A 14,991-nucleotide genomic window follows, 5' to 3' on the forward strand; every position below is an offset into this window, starting at 1 on the left:
TTAGATTCACTAAAGGCTCACTGCCTTTATGGGTATAATGGACTAAACATAAAAGAAGCTGTTCTTGATAATGTGAGGTCATCATAACAAACGTCATTCACTGTTCTGGGCACAATTAGAGTTGAGACTCTCAGGAGCTCTTGAGGGTGTGGGGCTGTTTTTGGAAGTGATCCTCCACTGTAGGGATGATCCCATGGAGATCGCTAGGCAGCCCCCCCTTGCTGTCAGCTGTTGCTTCTCACTGCAATTAATGCAGCCACCACCCCCACACGCCACTATTATAAATTAATTAGAAGTGAACGCTGTGTCAGAAGGAAGCAAATGAACACCTTAAATGAGCAAACTTTGGTTTACCCATACTTCCAATTTAGCAACAAAATCCCCAATCAACACCGGTTGGAAATCAGAAGACAGAAATCAGGGCCCAACTCCACGTAATTCCTGGCCTGGGGGTGGGGCAGGGCTTAGGTAAATTAGTCTCCCTTTTCCAACCGGACTGTTCTCACATGTTGAGGAGTAAGAACACACAACTACCTCTTTGGCCTATTAAGCCCGACTGGCCAAAATGATGGGCGTCTGGCATAACCCAGGACGAAAAAGTACCGGCTGAGTAAGTTTCTGTATTTTATGGTTCTTTGTTTTCTAAAACTAAAGCCAGCTGTGCGTTTTGTTTCTTACACAGTAAAGTGCATGGGTTTGAGAAAGCCAAAGGGAGACCTGGCCCACCCACTGTGCAGCCTGAGCCGTATTCCCACTGGACTGAAGGCAAGGCTCAACTGGGCACGGCCGTGGCACAGAGGCCACATCCTCTGTGGGCAGAGAGACCAGAGCAAGAAGGGCACAGACCGTCTCGGGCCCAGGCCTCCCTGCCCACTGTATTCCGTCCTCCTCGCCCCCCTGTAATATATGCCTTGACATATTATGCATTATTTCAGAAATCATCTTAAGTTTTTGGTAAAAAGCAAGAAATAAATTGCATGATCATCCAGTAGGTAAGAAAAAAAAAGTATGGGTCTGGGTTTATTGAGAAATAATTGGCAAAAAAAAAAATCCAAGGAATGGAGAAAACTCAGGTTTGGGATGATCAGAGTGAAAGCCCAAGAAAATGAGGCACTGAAGATGGTGGGTGCATCACTGACCTAGTTAAGTGAGGAAACAAGGATGGCAAGGCAGTGAGCGCACAGCCTGACCTTTAGGACATGTGCAGCAGATGCTGGCTCCACGTCTTCCCCTTCCCGCGCGAGACAATAATGTGTGCTCAGTCGTGTCCAGCTCTTGGCGGCCCCATGGACTGTAGCCTGCCAGGCTCCTCTGCCCATGGAATTTTCCAGGCAAGAATACTGGAGTGGGTTGCCATTTCCTCCTCCAGGGGGGTTTTCCAGACCCTGGGATCGAACCCGTGTCTTTTGCGTCTCCCGAATTGGCAGGCGGATTCTTAACCACTCGCACTACCTGGGAAGCCCATGTGAGAGAAGCAATAATGTTAAACACTTTATACAGGGGCCATGAGCCATGCTTCATGCTGACAGGACACAGGGAGCTGGCGCGGACTGGCCTTGGCTCATGCCCTGGACTGAACTGGCTCTGGCAAATGTTTTTGTTTTTTTTCATGCATCACACAAACATGAATGTAGGATAAATATAAAAGACTCCAAAGAACACTGAGGAATTCTTTATATACCCTGTGACTCATCTAAAAATACACTGCAACTAAGCCTTTTCGTTGTACATCTGATGGTTTCAGTTATCAGGGATATTTAGCAACTAAGTTCTAAAATGCACAAATTAGACTTGGACCAAGAAAGTTTTAGAAATTGCTGATACCAGGCTTAAGACTGTCCTGGAAGGCATTTTACCACGGGCCAAAATAATCATCAAACAATTTGCTTAAATACTCAAATATTTAAGACTCCATCCAAACTATCATCAGTTATGCAAACACCCAACAAGGATGCCACTTACCAGTAACGAGAGTTTTTTACAAAACGTATTTAGGGCTTCCCTGGGGGCTGTGTGGTAAAGAACCCTCCTGCCAACGCAGGAGACATGGGGTTCGACCCCTGATCTGGGAAGGTCCCATATACTGCAGAGCAACTTAGCCCACGCGCCGCAACTATTGTGCCTGTGTGGTGGCTCCCACGAGCCGCAACTCCTGAGGTCCAAGCCAGCCCGCCCTCCACAACCAAAGAAGCCACTGCAATCAGAAAGCTGAACACTGCGACAAGAGGGAGCCTGCACAGCAGTGAAGACCCGGCACAGTCAAATATAATGAAAATCAATCCCCCAAAATCTACATCTAAGGTAAGGCAGCACATTACAGTCTAAAGGAAGAACTCAGTATTTTCAATTCAGTTTGCTCACCTGTCCCTCAAAACACATTCCTCGGAAAATCTACCTATTACTTTACACTACAAGGAAGTACAAGTAAGTGAGATTGTTGTTTTTGCCTCACCAGTTCGTAGTTTCGCTGAAAATGAAGAAGGGTGAGAACCATTTTTTTCCTTCAAAACGTAAAATGAATCTACTCGTGCAGGGTCATTGTGTACACCACCTGAGAAAAATTTGGGAAGCTTTGCCACTCTCTCAGGTGTCATGGGCAACTCACAGCACCCACACTCAAGCTGCGAAGCAAACTGGGGCCAGCCAGGATATCCGCGTGATAAGCATGTCGAGTTCTTCTGCTTGCTCACAGGAAAAAAATTGCAGAAATAAATGAAGTCTCTAATTGTAAGTCTATAAAGGAAACAACCATTTTGCTTTGAGCCAAAGATTCAAAGCAACATCAGTTAGGATTTAACACAGAGTGCTTGGTTTACAGGGGAAAAAAGCCCTTCAACATAGCTCCAAGAACCAAAACAAGTTTCAACATCCTGACATTAAACAATACATACCAGCTTCTTGGCTGCAGATGCCACTATTAATAAGATCAGGGTCCCTAAAACCCCCTTATAATTGAATAAATCAATTATTCACCTAGACTGTGAGTAGAGTTTCAAGGGAGAGCAGGAATCGCTGGCAGAGATCAAATGCTTATTTCTTCTCAAATTATGATACATAACTGAACAGATGAATAATCTACATTTGCCAGAGGCTTCCCTGGTGGCTCAGTGGTAAAGTATCCATCTGCCAATACAGGAGACTGGGTTTCGATCCCTGGGTTGGGAAGATCCCTTGGAATAGGAAACAGCAACCCACTGCAGTATTCTTGCCTGGGAAATCCCATGAACAGAGGAGCCTGGTGGGCTAAAGTCCATGGGGTCGCAAAGATTCAGACAGGACTGAGTGACTGAGCAGGCACTATATACACCAAAGTGGGCTCAACCCTGGCAATAGGTTTTCTGTCTCTTTAATGATTAAAGTATATTTTTTAAGTTCATAAAAAGCTTGTAAGTCTATCACTTCACTTAAGGCTCAAAACGAGCTTGATAAATGGATGTGTGGGTATCATTTCCTTGATGAAGGAAGGAACTGAAAGCTTCTCGGGGTCAGTGATCATCCCAGCTCACAGGGTATAAGAAACAGAAGCAGGCAAAGTGTGGTCATTGCTTCCCACAGTTCTATTCCTATCTATCAAGACAAAATGCATGAGGGGAACCCAAAAGAGAAAATTCTAACAGACAACTTCCTGAGAGTGCTCCGTTGGTGGGCAGAGTTCCAAAAGTGCAAATTCAGACATAGTGGACAGGAGAGGGCTGCAGGCAGGCTCCCCAACGTGATGTGGCAGGTTCAAGGGTCTGCACCAGCCGACGACTTGTTAACATTCCTCACCCCCTACTACACTGGAACTTCTGGGGCTTGGGGACATGTATTAAAACAAGCGCCCTCCAGTCTGATTCTTATGCTGACCCAAATTAAAATTTGAGAATTATTGCTCTAGGATTCTCAAGGGAACCATGGAGGAAACCAATCACAAATGTACTGAAATACAGAGAGCATAACAGACGTTACAATGATGACCCCACTAGATGGCAAGACCCATGAGAGCAGGACTTGTCCATCATTTTATTTCCATGCATGTATCTGCATCTAACAAAACATGTTACACAGAAGACGCTATGTAGACAGTCATTGAATGGAGTTCCAGATCTTATAACTAGATGCTCTGTATTAATTTTTTACCCAAAATGCCCAGCACATGGGCCAATGCCCAGTGAATAATGGCTTATTAGAATCATTAAGATATATGTGTATTATACATGTGTCAAGGCCCCTGATAAAATGCTTTTGATGTATTATCTAATGTAATCTTCATATCCACCTTGTGAGGCCTATAGTAGACTCGTAATTACCATTTCAGAGATAAGCATACTGAAGCTCAGAGAAACAGTAACTTTCCTGAGATGATAAACTGCAGAACAGGTCTCAAACCCATATCTATCAGACCAGAGTCCACACACTGCACTGTTGCTCTCCAGATATGAGCTTTTACGGATGGGTGCAGGTCTATTCTTCCGATACCAGACTAAGCATTACACAATATCTAATCTGTCCATCCTGCCAGCCCCCTAAGCAGTGACAATCCTAGGAACTGGTGAAATGGAGATCAAGTTCATAGTCAAATGCTGTGCTAAAATACAACTCTACTACTCACAACCTTGTTCTTCCCTATACCATTCTTCTGGATTTCAGTAAATCCGTTATTTTTTCCTAGAGCAGTGATTCTCAAACTTCAGTATGTTTAAGATTCAAACTGGAGGGTTCTTATTTCAATGTGCATCCTTGAGCCCCAGAGAACCATAACAGTGTTGCCTATGAAAACTAAACAAAAACCCTATGGAATGACACTTGAAAATGTCAGAGTCTTTTCTTAGACTCTCCTAATGCTTTTTGAATATACAGGGGCTGGTTTTTCCAACCACCAGTTAGAAAAAAGCACATTCAGCAATAATTCTGGAAACATCATTCTATTCCCTAGGTACAGAAGCCCTGTGGGTATCTCAATCATTATACGACCTCAGGGAAGAAACATGCTTCCCCACGTGGGTGGACCCAGCCTGTCTGGCTTCTCTACACCCAGTGCCCTCCAGGCCCAGCTGCAGACACATCCCACAGCCCGTCTGCAAGCTCAGCCCCACCCCAACCTCTGATACAGATTCTGGCCCAAAGGACAGGAGGCTTCAGCAGCAGCTCAACAGTTTGGTCAGGTTCTTACTAATCCCACGCTGACCCTGAACATGTCATTCACCAGGCCTGGGTTCCTATTGCCAGGTCCCTGAATAACATCCTAATTTTCCAGGGTCTGCATTCTTCTTTCTCTCCCTCACAACTAACCCGGCAGCCCGGCAACCAAGCTTCCAATTTTAAGTAACTAGCATCCTAAACCGTGTCATCATCCACTCTCGTCCCCTGATATCCTGTTTCACCAGCAACCAATGTCTTGCTCTGCTGAGGCTCTTTCTCCTCACCCGGCATACTGATGCTCGACAAAAACACTGAACCAACTGCATCTTTGTGCAAGTTAGAAAAGGACATCCCTTCCGGCCCCACAGAACCCTGTGCAGACAGAAGTTCAACCACAAGTTTCCTCTCAGCCGCCTGCCCCTGTTACAAGGTTCACCTCCACAATCTTACCAAGCGGCCCTGCTCTGAGCCGGCGTCCATCCAACCCAGGGAGAGGTCCTTCTTTACTCAGCGCTCCACCAGACCCCAGCTCATGATGACACACACCCAAGACCGTCTCAGCTCGGCAACAGATCTCACATCCTGCCTGCCTTCCGCTTTGTGTTTACTGCTTGCTCAGCCCGCGACTCCCCTGCGGTTACGCGTCCCTGGGAGCCTGAGCAGCGGCTCTAGCCCTGCGCTCATGTCTAGGTCTCCGACTGCAGCCCCACGGGTCCCCGAAGCCTCCTAGATCAGCCGTCTCCACAGAGTCCGGGCCTTCAAGGAGACACACAGGACTCGGCAGCGATGGGTGCACAGGCCTCAGTTCTAACTCATTTACTGCCCCTCTTTCATGTAACGGTCCTTACCATGAATGGCAGAGTCCAAATGTGTCCCCTCATTTATGCACCAATGAGCTCCACCCTTTGGGGCTGACGATGGTGTAAATAACAGCACACTTCATTAAGTACTTCCCTGGTGGTTCAGGTGGTAAAGAATCTGCCTACAATGCAGGAGACCTGGGTTCGATCCCTGGGTCAGGAAGACCCCCCAGAGAAGGAAATGGCTACTCGCTCCAGTATTCTTGCCGAGAGAATCCCATGGACAGAAGAGCTGGATGGGTTCCTGTAGTCCATGGGGTTGCAAAGAGTCGGACTTCCACTTTTATTAAGTACTTACAAAATGCCAAGCCTTGCACCAAGCTCTTTCCACACATGAGGATGAAAGCAGGGATGTCAGCATTCCCACTCAAGAGATCTTTCTATACATTATGGGAAACTTGTGGACAGAAGAGCTGGATGGGTTCCTGTAGTCCATGGGGTTGCAAAGAGTCAGACTTCCACTTTTATTAAGTACTTACAAAATGCCAAGCCTTGCACCAAGCTCTTTCCACACATGAGGATGAAAGCAGGGATGTCAGCATTCCCACTCAAGAGATCTTTCTATACATTATGGGAAACTTGTGGACAGAAGAGCTGGATGGGTTCCTGTAGTCCATGGGGTTGCAAAGAGTCAGACTTCCACTTTTATTAAGTACTTACAAAATGCCAAGCCTTGCACCAAGCTCTTTCCACACATGAGGATGAAAGCAGGGATGTCAGCATTCCCACTCAAGAGATCTTTCCATACATTATGGGAAACTTGTAAATTGTACATTTTGAAAAACTGTAACTACTAAATTTTATAATAACAGCATGAACTAAATACAGTCACTTAACTTTTTAAGCAAGGGAATGATAAATATGCCTCTATTAAAATATACTTACTTAGAAATAATATAATATGAAAAACTGTTCAATTCACAATTGAACAATTCACAACTAAAGAGATACATCTTAAGGAATTAGTAAGTCTGGTTGATCAGATTTCTACTAGAAGGATCTGAAATCTTTCAACAGGCCATAATTTTAAAATAAAGAATAGTACATATAAAATTAAGTAGTAAGTAATATTATACCACCTTAAAAAGCTAAACTGAAATCTGAAGTTCTGAGCTACTGTTATTTAAAACAGATTGGGGGGGGGTGGAAATCTGATATTACTGAGTAAATAAATAGAAAATTATAATTTCATTTATGCACACTTCCCCCTACAAAAGATTTGTATAGTTTCAACAAATTGGACCAACTGTATATACTTGGCTGATTATAAACAGCATACTGTGCATAGCAGAAGAAGAATATGTATCATTTTCTTTCTCTTCTTCCCCTCAGTTCTTCTGCTATACAATGCTATGCAGCTATTTCCTATATGTGTACACATATCTCCTCTTTCAAGAAAGCCAATGCTTTTCCCAGATTTCATCCTTAGGATGTATAGACATATCTTTTTACGCAATAAAAGCTAAGCCCTCAGTGCCAAAGCGGATGACCAAATCCTGCCCCCTAAACTGGGAATGCTCTCTGCAAAGAATATAAAAAGAAATGACTCATCAGCAGAATTTTGGTGTTTTTAATAGCATAACAGGACACACCAAAATCTGAAGCTCCTATTTTCAAGATTTCTCCCTTAAGACTCAGCTTCGTTGAAATAAACAAAGGAGTTTTTAAGGGAACTTCTTATGTTCCTACTGTTCATTCATATTTTCTCCCAGAGACCCATTTCTTCTGCCAGAGTGGAAATTTTCTCTACTTCTTAGATTAATGCCCCACTGACTAAGTAGACTCTATGAGTAAGAGATACTGTTAACAGGTTAATGATGTGGCCAATTTTTAAGATTAACTGTGTAGAGGGAAAAAATTATAATAAAATCCACCTCTTTTAAGTGTACAATTTCATGAGCTTCGACAAACCTGTAAGGTCGTGTAACAATCACCAAAATCATACTAAACATTTCCATCAAGTGTGAAAATTCTTGTGTCCCTCTTTGCAGGCAATTCTCTTCCCCCAGTTTCTGGCCCCTGATCTGTTTACCACTGTAGTTTCACTTTCTCTAAAAGGCCATATAAATGGAATCATACGGCCCATATCTTATTTCTGGCTTATGTATATTAGCATAATACTTTTGAAAAAAATTATCCATGTCATTATTTCTACCAGGAATTCCTTCCTTTTTCTTATTGGGAGGGAAAAAAATGTTGCTTGCCATTCCAATAAACAACAGGGTTGCCCACCATCAAACCATCAGCCATTGCAGCCACTGCCGCCACTCCCGCCACCACCCCTAAACCTCTGACAGCACACCCTGAGATGGAGAAAACAGGATATGGGTCCTCGACAGTTAAGATGTCTATCAAAGAAGTAATTTCAATGAGCCCAGACTTTGCATCTTCCCACACACAGAAAAGCACCAAAACCATTAACTCAAGATGTCTCTTTCGTGATTAGCAGTAATTTTCTGGTGTTCAACTACGTTTGTTTGTTTGTTTGCTTAGGAAAGCAAGCATTAGTTGCTCAGTCACGTCTGACTCTTTGTGACCCCATGGACTATAGACCACCAGGCTCCCCTGTCCAGCAGGCAGATTCTTTACCATCTGAATCACCAGGGAAGCCCTCTAATTTAGCAAAAACTCCTCTATATCCTAGCTCCTCCCTAGCCTCTTTGGAACAGGTCCTCAGAGCTATCGGAGAGGCTGTCTCTCCAGTTACACCAAATAAAACAGAATTCTCAACTTCTAGGTTGTACATTTTCAATTAGTTGACATCGCTAAGTAGTATTCCATCTTATGTCTATACCATAATCACAGCTTATCAACTCGCCAGTTAACAGACATTTGGTTACTATTATATAAATACAGCTACTGAAATCAAGCAGGACCCTGTGGGCTCCTGGGCACAGCGGCCTTTCTGTGCCCCGACCCCTTTCCTCGTTTGTAGGGAATAGCTTCCAGCCTCCATGGTCTTCCCTGAGTTTTAAAGAGCAGATTCAAACAGTTGCTAATCAGGGAAGGAAGGGGATGCAGATACAAAGTAGACCCTGAGGCCAGATTAAAGGAGAGAAGGACCTGCACACACCTAGATCCTCATCAGCAACCATACCTTTGGGCCACTGCTATAAAATTCCTCACCAAACCCTTCCAGGAGGGGATACACAGTTTTTCAGCACACAAGACTGCTATGTTCCCCTTTGCCTATCAAAGTAATAAAGCTATTCCGTTCAACTCCACCCAAAACTCTCTCCGAGATTCACTTTGACACCAGTGCACAGAGACTTCAGCTTTCAGAATCACTACACCGAAAATTCTAGTGCAAGGATTTGGGTATACACATGTTATCACAGGTCACATAGTAAATGTATTTTTTAAGTTACATGAAGGTTATTACATTTGCTTCAATCTCTCCGTTAAAAGGAAAATCCTCTATCTATAAACAATTCAAATTACTGATGCCACTGAACCATACAAATCGCTGACACAGGTAAGAACGGATTACTCTCTGACTACAGAACACTTAATACAGGTGTGTGCTCTGCTTCAGGACACGGGGAACAGAGCTCCTGGTCTGGTGAGGGCAGTTACATTGTTCCAAAAGGAGTTTGATTACCTGCTGTGGTAAGTAGAATGAAACATTTTAGACCCCAGCTCCTCAGAGTGTGGTTCAAAAACCAGCAGGACCCAGTGGGACCCTCCCTGGTATACATCCTTCCTGTCTGCCCCACAGGAAACTTGTATGCAGGTCAGGAAGCAACAGTTAGAACTGGACATGGAACAACAGACTGGTTCCAAATAGGAAAAGGAGTACGTCAAGGCTGTATATTGTCACCCTGCTTATTTAACTTATATGCAGAGTACATCATGAGAAATGCTGGGCTGGAAGAAGCACAAGCTGGAATCAAGATTGCTGGGAGAAATATCAATAACCTCAGATATACAGATGACACCACCCTTATGGCAGAAAGTGAAGAGGAACTAAAGAGCCTCTTGATGAAAGTGAAAGAGGATAGTGGAAAAGTTGGCTTAAAGCTCAGCATTCAGAAAACTAAGATCATGGCATCCAGTCCCATCACTTCATGGCAAATAGATGGGGACAAAGTGGCAGACTTTATTTTCAGAGGCTCCCAAATCACTGCAGATGGTGACTGCAGCCATGAAATTAAGACGCTTGCTCCTTGGAAGAAAAGTTATGACCAACCTAGACAGCATATTAAAAAGCAGAGACATTACTTTGCCAACAAAGGCCCATCTAGTCAAGGCTATGGTTTTTCCATATTCATTGGAAGGACTGATGTTGAAGCTGAAACTCCAATACTTTGACCACTTGATGTGAAGAACAGACTCATTTGAAAAGACCCTGATGCTGGGAAAGATTGAAGGTGGGAGGAGAAGGGGACAACAGAGGATGAGATGGTTGGATGGCATCACCAACTCAATGGACATGAGTTTGATTAGACTCCAGGAGTTGGTGATGGACAGAGAGGCATGGCATGCTGCAGTCCACGGGGTTGCAAAGAGTCAGACATGACTAAGCAACTAAACTGAACTGAACTGATAGATTTTTGAGTTCTTCTGTAGAAACTACAGCATCCCACCCAAGTCTAAGATGGTAACTTCAGGCTCAGCACAAGATTCCTGGAACATACCCTGTTACCTCACCACCAACCAATCAGAACAAAGTCACACACCCTGTATCCCCATCCCATATTTTGCCTATAACAACTTCTCACCCCAAATCACCCGAGAGGTGTCAGGGGTTTTGAGCACAAGCCATCCATTCTCCTGGCTTGGCCCTGCAATAAACCTTTCTCTGCTCCAAAATCTGACATTTAGTTATCTAGCCTCACTGCAGGCTCACCGACCTGCACTAGGTAACAGTCCCAGCATCGCCTCGGAACCTGGTAGAGATGCAGAATCTCAGTGCCACACCTTGATCCACGGAGTCAAATACGCATTTTAACACGATCCCCAGTGACCTGCATGTTTGCAAAGCACTGCTAGAGAAGGTCCAAGGAAAAAGGGATTAGATCCCATGGAGAGGATCAGGGCTTCACAAAAAACAGTCTGAAAGGAACTGGAAGCTCATTTTAAGTTCCATACTACCCCTTTTAAAGAGTTCTTTGGGCTTGATCTTTTAAAATTTCCAATCAACAGAATTTTGTCTGAACAAACTAGTGGGACTCTCTTTGAAAATAAATGGCTTTGAGAAAAACCGCTCAGCATTCCAGGGGATGTTTGCAGTCTCTTTGTAAATTCCCAGACATTTTCTTTCCTCTATTGTTTATAGCCTCAGAGAAAATATATAGGATTCTTCTCAGATTACACCTAAGGGACACACACTTCATTCTCCATCACCTTCTTATTTACCTAAAAGGGCCAACTGAATTGCCAAACAATCACAACAACATTTCCAATGATTGCTATTCACTACTGGGACCCAGGTATTATAGATCTTAGAGCTAGAAAAACTGCAAGAGTTCAGAGCATTCAGACAGAGTAAGGTCCTATGTCACCACATCACAGAAGCAGCAGACAGGATTTAGAAAAAAAGCAAAGACTTGCCAAAAGTGACCTCACTCGTAAGTAGCAGAGTCGGCAGCTCAGGAGAACATTTTTATGTGGGTTTTCCTCCAGCCTGATTCCAGGCTCATCGTGGGTGCACAGTAATAACCCTGAAGTCTTCGTTTCATTCCAGGCCTCTTCAGTCTCTACAGATTTCAATCCCTAAAACGCCTGCCTTGGGTGGCATAGGGTCTCACCCCTGTTGCCTGAGTTTCTAACTCCTTTCTCTTCTTGCTCGCCACACCTAAATACAGGTGCTCTCAAGCTCTTATCTTCATCCTGTTTTCTAAACCCACGTTCTCATTACTTCTCAAACCACTAGCAATGATCTCTAAGCTAGCTTCCCTTCAAACCAGCCCACGTGCCCACTGGCACAAACTCCCCAAAGGCCAGCTCTCATTGGGTCACCTGCCCCACAGGAAAACCTTCAGTGGCATTCCATCGTCTGCCAAATAAACATAAAATCACTTAGCCTAGCATTTAAGAATCTTTAAGTTGGTTCTTCCATCTTCCTTCTCATCTTCTTCATACAATTCAGTCTTCATAGGGAGCAGCACAATTGGGTGTTAAGGTTGCCTGTGTGGTGATCAGACCCCTGGGTTTGAGTTTCAGTTCTTTGTCTAGTGATACGACCCTAGGAAGTTTCTTAACCTCTGTATACCTCATCTGTAAAATGGGAATAAAGATAGTACCTAATAGAGCTACGTAAGTTGTAAATACAAAGCACTTAGAAAAATGTCTGGCACAGGGTAAGGACTTTCCTAATCTTGTTTTTAATTCTTCTTTTAAAACTAATAAAATATCAGCTGCTCATACACCAAGACTTCATGAAAAAACTAACTCATAACACCCTGGTAAATATACTACGGAACTCATGACATTATACAACAAAAGCCAAAAAAAAAAAAATTAAGCTTCCATTACTGTATGCTAGCTATTATTTCTCCACATTCATTAAAACATTTCAAAGTATCTGTATTGGAAAGTCTTACTCATCGGCTTATAAAATAAGAGACATTTAAGATAATAGTAATTCATTAGCAAAACTCAGACCATATTTCTGGCTATAAGAGTCATATCTTTTTATGCTTTTCATAATAAAACTGCTCTGAGCCCTAGTAAAACCAAACAGCCTAGATTTGTAATCAGCATATGTCTTGAAGCAAGAAATAAAATCAAGAGCTTTACAAATAATCTGACTTGGAAAAATAGTTTTCATCTTACACTCTGATTTGGACCCATTACAATGTTGAGGATTCAAATACTATGTTTGAGGCTCAGAAGCAAATGCTGGGGTCAATTAGCAACACCTAACACCTTCACAGTTAGAACTGGACATGGAACAACAGACTGGTTCCAAATAGGAAAAGGAGTACGTCAAGGCTGTATACTGTCACCCTGCTTATTTAACTTATATGCAGAGTACATCATGAGAAACGCTGGGCTGGATGACACACAAGCTGGAATCAAGATTGCTGGGAGAAATATCAATAACCTCAGATATGCAGATGACACCACCCTTATGGCAGAAAGTGAAGATGAACTAAAAAGCCTCTTGACGAAAGTGAAAGAGGAGAGTGGAAAAGTTGGCTTAAAGTTCAACTGTCAGAAAACTAAGATCATGGCATCTGGTCCCATCACTTCATGGAAAATAGATGGGGAGACAGTGGAAACAGTGTCAGACTTCATTTTGGGGGGCTCCAAAATCACTGCAGATGGTGACTGCAGCCAAGAAATTAAAAGACGCTTACTCCTTGGAAGGAAACTTATGACCAACCTAGGTAGCATATTAAAAAGCAGAGATATTACTTTGCCAGCAAAGGTCCGTCTGGTCAAGGCTATGGTTTTTCCAGTGGTCATGTGTGGATGTGAGAGTTGGACTGTGAAGAAAGCTGAGCACCAAAAAATTGATGCTTTTGAACTGTGGTGTTGGAGAAGACTCTTGAGAGTCCCTAGGACTGCAAGGAGATCCAACCAGTCCATCCTAAAGGAGATCAGTCCTGGGTGTTCATTGGAAGGACTGATGCTGAAGCTGAAACTCCAATACTTTGGCCACCTCATGCAAAGAGTTGACTCATTGGAAAAGACCCTGATGCTGCGAGGGATTGGGGGCAGGAGGAGAAGGGGATGACAGAGGATGAGATGGCTGGATGGCATCACCGACTCGCTGGACATGAGTTTGAGTAAACTTCGGGAGTTTGTGATGGACAGGGAGGCCTGGCGTGCTGCGATTCATGGGGTCACAAAGTGTCGGACACAACTGAGCGACTGAAGTGAACTGAACTGAACACCTTCATCCTAACAAGGTAAGGATGAAGAGCTGAATATATGTCAGCCCTAGACTAGGGAATGGAGGAAGAAGAAGAAACAATGCAACAGAGGGCAAGAAAACTAAATGCTTTGGGTATATAACTCTTTTAATCCTCAAAACCACCCCTTAAGAAAAGTCATCCCTATCATACTGATGAAGACACTAAAGCAGAGAGAAGTTATAATGTGCCCACAGATGCTCAAGTCGTAAATGGCAGCACTGGAATTTGAACCCAGGCACACACCAGAATCTCTGCTCTTCACTATTAGGCTATAAAGACTCAAAATATTTCCATCTTCTTGATGGAAGGAGATATATAGATTGACAGGAAAGGCAGTTCCATAAATCACCAAGATGATTACAGCCTAGCAGTGGTGGTTTAGTTGCTAAGTCATATCGGACTCTTGCGACCCCATGGACTATAGCCCACCAGGCTCCTCTGTCCATGGAATTCTCCAGACAAGAATACTGGAGTGGGTTGCCATTTCCTTTTCTGGGGGGGTCTTCCTGACTCAGTGATTGAACCCATGTCTCCTGCACTGCAGATGGATTCTTTACCGCTGAGCCACAAGGGAAGCCCTTTAAAGCCCAGATTTCATTCAGTTAAGACGTTTCTGGGACTTTCCTGCTGGTCCAGCGGTTAAGAATCACCTGCCAATGCAGGGGACACAGGTTTGATCCCTGCTCTGGGAAGACTCCACACGCCTTGAGGCAACTAAGCTCATGCAGCATGACTACTGAGCCTTCATGCTCTGGAGCCCATGCTCCACAACGAGAAGCCACAGCAATGAGAAACCCTGCTCCGTGTAACTACAGAAAGCCCGAGAGTAGCAACAAAGACCCAGTGTAGCCAAACACAAATATTCTGGCAGGAAGAAACTGCAGACCCAGCCCTACCTCCAGCCTATATTCACAATGCTCAAGAGCTCTGCAAGCCCAGTGGCTTGGGACACTAGGGATAAGCTTTGAATCCACTCATAATTTTGGTGTGAACAATGAAGATGTCCAGAGATTCCCAAGGACTAAATCCCCAAACCATTGTAAATGCCCAAACTCGCCAGTACCCATAAAGCACAATGCTGTCAGTCAATAACTGTCCTTCACAAAATGATTTGCAAAGTGATGACAAATTTGCGAGATGACTAA

At 43.8% G+C, this 14,991-nt stretch overlaps 1 protein-coding gene across 9 annotated transcripts in view; it reads right to left on the minus strand.

Moving 5' to 3' along the window:
* Positions 1-14,991, minus strand: part of ST3GAL6 (ST3 beta-galactoside alpha-2,3-sialyltransferase 6) — a 90,031-nt gene that overhangs the window by 51,463 nt on the left and 23,577 nt on the right. For 2 of the 9 annotated variants that reach the window (XR_011483468.1, XR_011483467.1), the window contains exon 1: positions 1,191-1,426. The exons of 4 other annotated variants lie outside the window; for them this stretch is intronic. The gene's annotated coding sequence lies outside the window, so the exon portion shown is untranslated. Of the gene's footprint in view, positions 1-1,190; positions 1,435-5,571; positions 5,683-14,991 lie in introns of those variants that run through there. 3 more of the 9 variants (XM_020869836.2, XM_070455014.1, XM_070455011.1) reach the window with 3 other exon arrangements.

Source organism: Odocoileus virginianus, chromosome 25, assembly GCF_023699985.2.
Source record: "Odocoileus virginianus isolate 20LAN1187 ecotype Illinois chromosome 25, Ovbor_1.2, whole genome shotgun sequence".
In the NCBI taxonomy this organism is placed as follows: domain Eukaryota; kingdom Metazoa; phylum Chordata; class Mammalia; order Artiodactyla; family Cervidae; genus Odocoileus; species Odocoileus virginianus.